This window comes from Myotis daubentonii, chromosome 6 (genome assembly GCF_963259705.1).
Source record: "Myotis daubentonii chromosome 6, mMyoDau2.1, whole genome shotgun sequence".
NCBI lineage: Eukaryota > Metazoa > Chordata > Mammalia > Chiroptera > Vespertilionidae > Myotis > Myotis daubentonii.
This window is the reverse complement of record NC_081845.1, coordinates 39,924,946-39,937,423: the sequence shown is the minus strand read 5'-3', so window position 1 is coordinate 39,937,423 and position 12,478 is coordinate 39,924,946. Positions and strand designations below refer to the sequence as shown.

Sequence of the window (12,478 nt, the reverse complement as noted above, 5' to 3'; positions counted from 1 at the left end):
AAATATTCAGATTTTTTTTCCTGTAAGTATTTAATTTCAGAGCTGCATATTTGGTTAGCATTATTTTAGCTGCTAGCAAAATTACTTCTGCTAAATTATGCTTTGCTATGTCTTGATGAAATAACAAATAGACATAAGGAGTTTGCTGTTGCACTTATTGCAGGGATAGTGCCAATGGCAATGGCATTGACCCAATTCACCTCGAAGCCCCTTCCTTAGGACCCATAAAGAAAATTTATCCTCAGAACTCAATACTTCAGGTTTAGTCATGTGTTTTAAATGCACGGGCAATTTAGCTTCTGTTTCTAATCATGGCCCCTTCCTTTAGCCATAGCAGCTACTCAGGGCCCCATGACAGGCATTCTTGAATTTTCTCCATAAACTCATGGGTTTTTTTCCACCCTTATTTATACTCTACCTCAAATTCATATTTCTCTAAGCTGACTCAAAATCTCGTTTTTTTTACTAGAATGAGACAGAACAAATAAGCAAGTAATAAGTAAATGCAAAACCAAATGCATACTGATGAACGTAGGTATGAAGAGGCTACAAAGGGAGACAGTTTGCTGGTTGTATTCATACCCTAGTCTCTACCAGGGTTGTGTCTCTGGTTGTATTTCACAAGCCCCGTCAAACAGTTCACGGTTGTTGCAATCTCAATCAAGATGGACAGCAACTACCAATTAGACTGCCCTCACCTATCAGTAAGAGAAACCCTTTCCAAGTCTTCATAAAATGCAGTAGGGTGCAAAATGACAACCAAATAGAAGAACAAATAAATACGATGAACGCCCAGTACCTTGATAATAACAATGAGATTGCATTAATTTTTGTAAGCTCAGCATGGACTACTGAGCCCAATTTTTCATGAATGGGAGAGCAAGCTCACCAAAACTCACAGGGGAAAAAATGTAACATTCTGAATCACGATTTTTAAAAATGTGGATAGAATCTTAGTATTAAAACAGGAAAGTATCTCCAACAAGTCCAACCCTCTCAAAGCCCAGAGACACAGGAGGCATGCAGAAAGTTTTCAGACCCAGACTGGGGCCTGGATCTGCTGATGACAGCGTCTCAGGCACCGGACCCAGCCAACTCTGGCATGAATTCCTGTGCTCTTTTTGAATTGGGTAGAAATTCAAACAAAGGACTAGAGGAAAGTGACCTTACTTGTCTCTAATAACAGCCCTGATGTGAGCATACTTGCCAGGCACAAGGATTTGGAGACAAGGGCCAGGACTTTGTCTTCTTCTGCAGCCCCTGCCAGCCGGTTGGTCTCAGAGAGCAGAGTTGTGCAAACCCGCTTTCGGGCCTGTGCTTCTCAACTTGGCTGTACTTTAGAATCCGGGGAGCTTTTAAAAACTACTGATGAGTGAGGTCCACTTGACCAATTCAATCAGAATTTCTAGGTAGGTAGAGGTGACTCCTTCTAGCCCACCCCCAGACATCGCTATTATTAAGAAGCTTCCCAAGTGATTCTAATACGCAGTCAGCATTGAGACATTGAGAACCATTGCTGTGGGTAGATAAGCAGGCTGCCTATCTAATGGAAACTGAGCAGCCTGAGAGACCAGCCTGTTTAGAAATAGTCCTAACCACCTTCTCATGGGTCCCACCATGACCTAATATAGTATCAAAGGTCTGCCCTCTACCTCCCCTAGTCATTCTGGTGACTGCTGGCTCTTCTACTTACTCAGCATTAATTGAGCACGTACTCTCAGTCATCCATTCAGAATTTAGAAATTCCTGACTCAAAGAGATCATACACAGGTCCACACAATGTTCATATATTAATAGAAAAGAATGCTGGTCAATGTTTATCAAGTACTAGCAATGTACCAGACTTTGTTCTAAAACTTTGTGTATTAGTCATTTAATTCTCCTAATAACCTTACGAGATAGGTACCATTACTATCAAGTCCATTTACAGACAAGACTCCTGGGCCACAGAGAATTTATATAATTGCCTAAGCTCCTTTAGCGAGTCATAGTTGGGCCAAGAGTCCAGCTGAGGCAGCCTGGCTCTAGTATCCAGCCTTTAATCGTTCCACTGAGTTGGATGAGTGGGTGCACTCAAAGCCATGGAGGCATGACAAGATAGTGTGGATTCAGAGAACGATGAGCAATCCAACATGGCTGAAAATGGGGCTGGAAAGTTGGTTTGGAGCCAGATTGTGAAGAGCCTTACAGAGCGTGAATGGGGATTTCTCTTTTATTTTCCATAGGCAAAGGGTAGCCAGTCAAACTTTTTGAAAACAGATTTTTAAATATGTTTTTGGTTTATTTTTAGAGAGAGAAAGGGAGAGGGAGAAAAAGAGAAAAGCATCCATGGGCTGCTCCTTCCCTTCTCCCCTCACTGCACACACCTCGACCCACAACCTGGGCATGTGCCCTGACGGGGAATAAACCAGCGACCTTTTGGTGCACAGGACCACGCTTAACCAACTAAGCCACACTGGCCAAGGCGCCAGCCAAACTTTTAAAGTAAGGAACAGCCCTAGCTGGTTTGGCTCAGCGGATAGACTATCTACCCAAGGACTAAAGGGTTCAATTCCAGTCAAGGACACATACCTCCATTGCAGGCTCCATCCCCAGCCCCGACCAGTGGTCCTGTGGGAGGCAACCAATCAACGTGTCTCTCTCACATCAGATGTTTCTCTCTGTCTCTCCCCCTCCCTTCCACTCTCCCTAAAAAAGTCAATGGAAAAAATATTCTCAGGTGAGGATTAACAAAGAAAAAGTAAATTAAAATCAAGTGAGGGACAAATAATCAGATCTACATTTTAGAAAATAACCTTGGGGTGGGGAGACGAAGGGCAGAAAAACAGAGCTTGGCCAGTTGAAGTGAGTCGGTGGAAGGCCTGGGGAGGGGAAGGGAAGACGGATGCCTAGACAATTCTGACTTACAATTGACAGGATTTTGCGGCTGATTAGAGATGGGGAGAGGAGAGGAAGGCTGCTCCCAGGTTTGTAATGAGAGAGACTTGGCAAGTCGGTGCTCTGAATAGAGAAGCAGGTAATGTGGAGGGAAGGTAATGAGCTCAGTTTTAGACATGTTAGGTTTCCCCGAACCTTAGCATCTGCCAGGTGCTGAGAAGCATGACAGTTAAACTAAGTCAGACCCTTTGGGCTCACAGAGATAATTCTTTGCAAAATCATAAATATGGAAACTTCCTGTTGTCTTACAAATGCATAGGTTTGTGTGTGTGTTTTTTACATTTAGGTGTAATTTGAAGAGAAACTGAGAAGCAAACTGTGATGGTGATTTGCTTGTTTCAAAAAGTGCCATCCTTCCAAAATTAGAAAAAAAAATACTCTCTTTATACTAAGGAAGGAATGCAAAAATAATCAAGCCAACCCCAAATGAGGTCTATGAGAAATGAAAAACTCATACTTTTTAGATACCTAAATATTTGAGTTCTATTTTAAGGTCAGTGGTGGCATTGGGTTTGTGGGTTTAGAATATGTTTAGTTCTAAATAGATTTTTCTCATCTTAACTTTATGGCTTAGTGCTTCAACTATCTGCTCATCTATAAACTGTTTGCTTTTATCTACTAAAGCTAAACTTAGTTCAAGGGACAGTCACACAGTAGCTACTCATTACTGAATTTAGCCCTAAATTATATGTCTAGTGTTTAGGTGTGAATATTTAAAATATAAGTCCAAAATAGAATTTTAAGCATTTTTCTGATAAATAAAACAGCCCAGGTTTGTTTAAAATCATGTTCAAAAAAAATAGTTGAAAAAGTAATTCTGTTTCTTCCTCCATGAGCATTGATGATTACTTTTTAAAAGATAGACCCAAATTTTCTTATTGCTTTTCTATAAATGTATAGTAGATCAATGGTTGCTGTGATGGTCTGTTTTAGAATTTCAGAGCAAAGCCCTGCCAGCCACAGTAGACAGCAACTCTTCTTTGAGAAACAGGCTTTGGCTTGTTACCGAGCGTTAGTAAAGACTAAATGCTTAACCACAGACCACCCTGCACCCTGAATGCCCAACATAAACTGGGTGTGGTCTAACCCACCAATCCATAAAGCTGGGTGTACACAGCAGTACTCCATTGTCAAATGAAAGTGGCATTTATGATACTGGCTCGAGCACGTCCTGAAGATACCAGTAAGTTACATGAGGAAGTAACCCAAATGACCATGATTCCTATTCCTGTCATATTACTTTCTCTTTCCCAGCCTGCACCTATGGCCACATGGGCAATTCCCTAAGATCAGTTGATGAGAAAAGATAACTTGGATCTGGTTTACAAAATGTTCTGTACAGCCCTAGCCAGTTTTCTCAGTGGTTAGAGTGTCAGCCTGCAAATTGAAAGGTCCCAGGTTCGACTCCGGTCGGGGGCACATGTCCGGGTTGTGGGCTTGATCCCCAGTGGGGGACTTGCAGGAGGCAGCTAATCAATGATTCTCTCTCATCATTGATATTTCTATCTCTCTCTCCCTTTTCCTTCCTCTCTGAAATCAATAAAAATATATTTTAAAAAAAAAGATTCTGTACAGAATGCAGGTACCACCCCAATGGGGACAGCCACAGCTCTACAACTCACTCTGAGACATCCCTGAAGGGCAGTAGTGAAGGAAAAGACTCCCAGTGAGCAGAACTATAAGCAGTGAACCTGGTTGCTCATTTTCTTGGAAGGAAAAGTGGCCAGAGGTATGAGTCTGTCCAACTCGTGGGCTGTGGCCAATTTTGGCTGGAGGGACTTGGAAGAAGCATAATTGGAAAATTGGTGATGAGGAGGCTGGGGAAGAAGTATATGGATAAACTTCCACATAGGAGGTTTATAGGAAAAGAATGTGATAGTATTTGTGTCTCCCATGTGAATGTTCACCAAAAGGTGACCTTAGTGGAGGTGACCTTAGTGGAGGATTTAAATAATCAAGTGGGTAAGATAGCCCATTCTGCAGATGCCAGTCCCCTTTCCCTGGCCATCACTGTCATCAACCAATAGGCTCACAAATGAATGGCAGGGGTGGTGGGGATGGAGGTTATGCAGGGGCCCAGCAACATGGACTTGTAGTAGGGCTGACCTGGCCATAGCCACTGCTAGGCACCCAATCTGTTGCAGCAGGGACCAACACTGAGTTCCCCATGACACCATACCATGGGGTCAGCAGCCAGGTGACTGTTGATTACATTGGACCACATACACCATGGGAGGGACAGCATTTTATTATTAGAATAGACACTTATTCTGGATATGGATTTGCCTTCCCTGTATGCAGTGCTTCTGCCAAATTATCATCCATGAACTTAAATACCTTACCCACCATCTCAATGACCCACACAACATTCTGATCAAGGATGATATGTGGCAGTGGGCCTGTGTCCATGGAACTCACTGGTCCTACCGTGTTCCTCACCAGCCTGAGGCACCTAGCTTGATGTAACAGTGGCCTTTTGAGATCCAGCAAGACGGCAATACCCTGAAGAGATAAAGCACTGAACTCCAAGAGGCTACATGTGCTCTAAATATGGTGCTGGTTCTCCCATTGCCAGGATTCACAAGTCCAGGAATCAAGGAATAAAGATGATAGTGGCACCATTACCCCCAATAAGTGATCCACTAGCAAACATTTTACTTTCTATCCCTGAGACCTTATATTCTGCTGGTCTAGAGATCTCAGTTCCAAAGGGAGTATTGCTTCTACCGGGAGGCACAGCAATAATCCCATTAAACTGAGGTAGAGACCGACCCAACCACTTGGAGCTCAAGCCTCTGAATCAACAAAGTAAGGGGAGTTACTATGCTGACTGGAGTGATGGACTACCAAGGGGAAACTGGGCTGCTACTACACAATGGAGGTTAAGGAAGAGGATGTTTGGAATACATATCTGTTAGGGAGTCTCCTAGTACCATGCCCTATGATTTCAATAAAAAACTACAATGAGTTGCTCTTTCAGCCATTTTTTATTTACAGTTTGTGCTCAATGCAAATCAATTCCATAAAATGAGAAGTCACTATGAATCAAAGCATAAATACACAAACACAATATACAATCCAAAATAGATATACAGCATTCAGGTATGAAACAAAAGGGAATGTTCATTCACACACACACAGTAGCTTAAGATCTGCTGTATGATGTTCCTGGGTAAGTTTCTAAAGATGGAAAATAATGACTTTTGGTTATCAAGACTACTGTTGCCATGTTAAATACTGGAACATCTAAGCATCAGTGTGTGACCATGCGAACAAAAGACTTTAGGGCGTGTCTATTTTTAAAAAGGTTCTGAGCATTGAGGCAATTGTGAAAAGATTTACTTTCCAAAATTAAGCCTACACATTAGAGGCTTTGGATCAGGTTCTAACTATCTAAAAATATTGACCAACAACAGAAAGTGTTCCCAATGTGGTTATTCTGATTCGTTTTTTTAAAAAAAGTATGTACAGGAAGAGTATAAAAGTTTTTCTGAATTTAATGTAAGCTTCCAGTCTTCACTTCCCAAACACCTAATTTACAGTTTTGGCTCTTTCATATATTTGCCTTTTCAATTTTAAGGTTTGCCAATTTTACCTTCAAGACCAATCATTTTTAAAATTATAAAAACGTATTCAACATATGCAGAAATAAAAAGCATTTTGAAATTAGTTGAGGTCAGTGTACTACTACTCTTCAGAATTAGATTAGCTAAATGAATTTGGCGCTCTTATTGAATATCAGCAAAATTTACCCATTATGCTTGGATTTGGAGTAGGTTCCAATCCATCATTATCCTGGCACATATAAATTACCACACAAAAAGTCAAATGCTATGTCAAACCCAGAGGCTCAGAGGAAAGAGTCCAGCTCCCAAGAGAACAGTGATAGCTTAACAATGTAAAATTTTATTTTGAGTTATATGGACATTAAATTAGAACTGTAAAACAATACATTGGGGGTTACAGAAACACTTGGAAGTTCCTTCTAGTATGCACATAAATAGAACCGTATCTTTTTGCATTACCTAACTGTTTTATGGCCATATAACTTTAATGAACCAAATGAAAACTGACTGTTCCAAATGCCATCCTTTATCTCTAGATAAAATCTACTGATTTTCAAGGTAGAATTGTATGCGTCCATACTTCTTAAGCCACATTTAAGGAAGTCACCTCTGAACTAATTTTGGATGTGTCTCTTCATCTTGTACGTGAAAAGTCCAGCAGACTTAATATTGGCATTCATCATCTAGTCAAACCCTGACCATGCTCTTCAAGCCAATCAAATTTGAGATCCTCAACATTTTCTGTGTCAATAAAATTAGGTGTGAATTAGCAGATTCAATGAAGACCTGTTTCTTCCTTGTCACACTGGATATCTAGATGCCATTTGGATTGGGTTTAGAAGATGGAGAAGTACGGACGTTTCTTGCCCGAGTCTTTTAACAGTAGAGATGTAGAAGAGCCAACGAGATCACGAAGACACTGGCTGTTGACTGCAGAGCACCGCCACTTGCCCTGGTCGTGGCATTTGCTGGACTCTGGGTCGTCGAAGTATTGTGGGAGGGGTTACTTACAGGTGTTACAGGAGTTGTTTGATTTGAATAAATCTAAAAAATATCAAAAGTTACATTGATAAATTTCCACTTGTGCGAGTTGCCTCCACATACACTTAATATGCAATTAAGATTGATAAGACAGGTTGCTCTTGGCCCATTATTCCCTTACCCACATCATTTAATTCTGAATTCTTCCTTAGTACCACCAAGATAATTCTCCCTAGTTTCAAAACAAACTACCAAGAGATGCCAAATGTCTGCAACAACCAAAAATCAAACAAAAATGTTCTTCAATAACTATAACTCCCAAGAGTATTTTATTTTTAATTCTTTGTCAATTAATATAGAAGTTTCTGTGACTATAATGATTTACTGGCATTGCAAAAGAGGTTTCCTTTCTTTTCCCAGAAAGGGGGAAGTTTTAAAGTGCACAAATAATTTGGATTTATATTATAGTATTGGGACTTATGGTACTAGAATAGAGTCACTTTGTATACTGGATTGGCTAGATAACATTCCTATTTAATACCCCCTTGGTTTTAACTTAAATGGACATAGAGTATCTGCTCCCTTGAAATCTTTTTTTTTTATTTTTTTTTTTATCTTTTTTTTTGTGATTGGAGAGAAGAAGGGAAACATTGGTTGCCTCCTATGTGCCCTAACTGGGGATCGAACCCATAACCTTCTGGTGTACCAACCAACCCAATCACACCAACCAGGGCAGAAATCTTAAAATTATATATTAAAATGGCCACGGTATTGGTTTTAAATGTAAATATATAATGAGCCCTTTCCTTAAGGCAAAATGATTTCACCCAAAAAACACCAACAGGGTTTGGTGTTAGTTTTCAGCAGCAGCCTCCTGCCTGGTCACCAAGCCCAATGCTGTGGCCAAGAACTAAGGTTCCCCAGCGTCCCGGCGCCTAAGTGGCATCATTCACCACACTGATTTTTCAAGTCACAAAATGCACAGTCCAGTGGGGCACGTGATAATCTCTCCTTTATCCCGGAACAAAGGCAGATGGGAGATTTCAGCTCTCCCTGCAAGGGAGGGTTTACAAGGGCTTCTAATTACAGGCAGGATGGAGGATGTGGCACCAAGCAGGTCTGGTCCACATGTACATTGGCTGCCTGTTAATCCAAAAATAAAACCAGTCTACAGCAGCACCAGCCCCTTTTGTTGTAAAACACATAAGGTCATTAAGCAAATATTGACCCAAGTGATGTACAAATCCTATACAAAATAGACTAATTAAAAAAAATCCTGATCAAGTCAAATACATTTACTGGGCACCTACTGTGTGCAAGATTCACTTGCCCTACCCGGAAATAGCACTCCCACTAAGAGAAAAGAATTAATAATATGGAAAATTACTTAAAACAGGGCACTGTGCTTGGGGGCAAGACCTGGCTTGGGATCCCTGAAGGTAATCTACTTTCATTCATACAAAGTATTTTGGTGCAGCAGGTGACTTCTTAAATAGAGCCCAGTACATCAATAGGAGAATCTAAGTAAGGACCCTCTGCAGCACCAAAAAAACCCACAAAACAACAAAAACCACAAAACAAACTGTAATGTTAAGTTGACATTAAACAAAAGATTTCCTACCAAACTAGATTGATGCTCTCATCTAGAACCTTCTTTGTAAAATGGGGGCGGGGGGGGTCTCTTTGGAAAGGACAAGGGGCTGGGAGAGACCAGTGGTTTCTTGCAGCCGCGCCCCTCCCCCCACCGAGGAATCGTGAAAGCCTCGGAGCGCAGCCGACCCGTAAGACAACAATAGGGTACAGTTACCCGCCCGCGGAGGGCCAGGCGAGGAGCGCTCCAGTCGCAGGCTGCGCTGCCCGGTGAGCCGCGAAACTGGCCGTCTGGGGGCCAAGGACCCGGGGCACCCAAGTTTCTGGCTAAGCTCAGGAGACACTCCTCACAAAGCCCCAACTGAAGGCGGTGGAGAGCCAGCCCTGCCCTCCAAGCCCGACCTGCTGGAGAGAAATGCGCCTTCGCGCCACCCTCCCCCAACCCCACACCTCCCACTCGGGTGTCCCAGGCTCAGACCCCGGCCGGCCTCGAGGCCGTCGCGCACCTCCCGCCCCACCCCCCCGGTCCTTCCCCAGGGCAGTGTAATTCCTAGTTACTGCGCTTGGAGCGAGGTCCGATCCCGGGATAGAGGATTTGGGGGAACAAAGCCTGGTGGGGACTTGGGACAAACCCGCCGCCTGCCCAGAGCTCGCCCATCTACGCTAACGCGCGGCTTCGAGGTGCGAAGAGATGGACATGTAAGGTCGCACCTGGGAGAAGGGCAGGGTCAGGAGAGGGTCCCCGCCCAGGCTTCAGTCCCGAACCACGCGGGACGGGGGTAGGTTAATAGGGCCAGATAGTCGGGGCTTCCTGGGGATCCCCAAACTAGCTGAATGGAAAATGGTCGAGAGCGGCGCCCTCCGAAGGGGATCGTCCCCTCTCTTTGTGTGGTGCGCTAGGGGCGCGAACACTCCTGGAGGGAAGCGGAGCGCTCGGGGGATCCAGGGACGACCTCCCCAAAGAGTCTGAGGTCTCCGGGCCCTCAGGGCGTGGGGAGCGCATTCTCTTCCCCGCCAGCGCCTCGGACCCCTGGGTGACAGCGGGTGCTGGACACAGGCTGCCTAGAGGAAGGAGCGACGTGAAACCTGGGTGGGGCAGGGTCTTCCCAGCCCACGCGCGGACCCGCATTGTTCTCGGGGACGCGACAGCCCGCGAGGAACTGGAAAGTGGGCTCCACACTGCCCTCCCCCTGGTCAGATTATGTTAGATCCCCTCTCTGAGTCGCAGTCGGCGGCCCCAGGTAGGGCGATGGGCCAGAGCCTGGGAGCATCCCCAGCCCCTCGGGCGCAGCCCCCGCGCCCCGGGAACTCACCTGCGTGGGTAGGAGCAGCGCCAGAAGCAGCAGCCCCAGTCCGAGCCTGGCTACCATGGCTCTGCCCATGTCCGCTCCGTCGGTGCGCCGCGAGTTTCGCTGGATACAGAGTAAGGGGAGAACCGCAGGCTCGGGCGGGCGCAGGCAAAGTGGGGAGCACGGCCCGCAAGCGGGACTTTATATACCGGGACGGCTACAATAGCCGTGACGTGGCGCCGCCCGCCCACCCACCCGCGCTCCCCTCCTCCGCCGCCACCGCCTCCCGCGCGCGCGCCCGGTCGTCGTCCCACCCGCCCCGGCCCGCCCCGCCCCGCCGGGCTCCCCTGCGCCCCAGCCCTCGGTAGCCGTCCGGCCGCCGCCCGCCCGCCCGGACACCCGCGGATGGCCCGGCCCGGCAGGTGGGCGACCCGGCGCCGCCTGCTCCTGGAAGGGCGCTTTGTGTTTCCCCGAGTGCGCGGCGTGCAGGCTGGCACAGGCGCCCGGCGGCTCCCACACCGGACCCGGCGCCAACTCGCTAACCACGCGCGCCGCTCCCCGGGCCCGGCCCAAGTTTCCTTTGTTCCCCTGACCAGCCATCTTAGCCCCCAAAGAAAAGTCTGCGCCTCCCGCGCGGCGGGCAGCGTCCAGTTCCCGCTCGGACTGCGGCGCGGGCGGAGGGGAGCTCCCTCGGCTTGGGTTTTCTCCGATCCTCGCCGCAGAGGAAGGGGGGCTGTGCGGGCTTGGTGGGTACCCCGAGCCTGGCGACGGGAACGGGGCGCCGCCACGCGCGTGCCCTCCCTGGGCTGATCCGCGGGGCTCGCCGGCGGCGCCCAGGCGCAGAGAAATGTGTGTGCTCAGCCCCCGCGTGTCGCGCCCGCCGCTGGCCCAACTCGCCGGCTTTGTTTTTGAGCGCCTCACTTTCGCCAGCCCCGCCTGCGCGCGGGGACCTCCCGGGTCCGCATCTCCCTGCGAGTCGGGGAACCGCCCGCTGCCGAGACCCGGCAGGCTGCTGGGTTCTGGTCCCTGGCCCCTCTCCCTGCTGCGACCTGCGGACGGGGGCGAGGAGGCCACGGCCCGCTCGGAGGGGTGGCCCGGTCCCCACGCGGCTTCGCTCCCAGGTGCCACCCAAAGAGCAGGAACCTCTCAGCTGCCCCCACTGGAATTCGCCGCTCCTCCGGAACTCCTGGGGACACACTCCTCTGGTCTCCGTTGCAATGCACTTGTTCGTCTTTCCTTTAATGAGCAAAAGCTTTCGGAAGAAGGCATTTACTTTTCCATGGCTGCCATTAGGCAGTTTAATGAACTGGAACAAATATTTCCAATTGTGAACATTCCCGAACATACATCCAAAGTAGAAATAATTTTACTGGTAGAATATTTTTGGTGTAATTTTTAATTGCCGGACATAATCCTTTTATTTTAGGTTTGCCCTAGTGTTTTGCCATCTTGAAAGCAAACAACAGAGACCGAACCTAATAAGATTGTTGTAAATTTGTTTAAATTTCACTTTTGCAGAACAGCCTTGTATATATACCTATCTATATATGTAGTTAGATATATATTCCCTCTTTATCTATCTATCTATGCACACATACATACAGAGTGACAATGTAATTAATCCCCAGTAGTTGGTCTGTGACTGAATTCACCTGTGTCCTAATGGTCAGCCACTTGAACGCAGTAACTTTCCACGTTAGTGTGTGCTTGGGAAAGCAGGAATGTCTGTCGTGCATGTAATCACACTGTATAGAAATAACCTGTTTGTGTTCAGCTTCTCTGCTCCTCTTCCAGGGCATGAAGGGACTGTGTTTCCATCCCTACTTCCAAGGCAGAGCCCATAGTAGATTCTTCAGAAGCTGCTTATAAGATCGATCCATTCATGTTGTCCTATATCTTTTTGTTCTGTTCCTCCTCCACCACCTCCTCTCCTCCTCTGTCTGCCTCCTTCTCCTTCCTTATTAGTTTAAGGAGATGGACTAGTAGAGTGGTAAAGACTACAGATCCTAGAGACAGGCTGCCAGGGTCCAAATCCTGGTTGTGTACTTTCACTTGAGGCAAAAGGCCTCAGTTTTTTCATCTGTAAAATGGAGATAATAGAACCATTAGGGTTAT

At 46.4% G+C, this 12,478-nt stretch overlaps 1 long non-coding RNA gene across 1 annotated transcript; it reads right to left on the bottom strand.

Annotated features, from left to right (window-relative positions):
* Window positions 1-5,905: 5,905 nt before the first annotated feature.
* Window positions 5,906-10,612, bottom strand: LOC132237029 (uncharacterized). Its single transcript, XR_009453446.1, has 2 exons — window positions 10,388-10,612; window positions 5,906-7,547 (listed from the first exon to the last, which is right to left on the bottom strand). It is a non-coding gene; the product is annotated as an uncharacterized LOC132237029 (long non-coding RNA).
* Window positions 10,613-12,478: the final 1,866 nt, after the last annotated feature.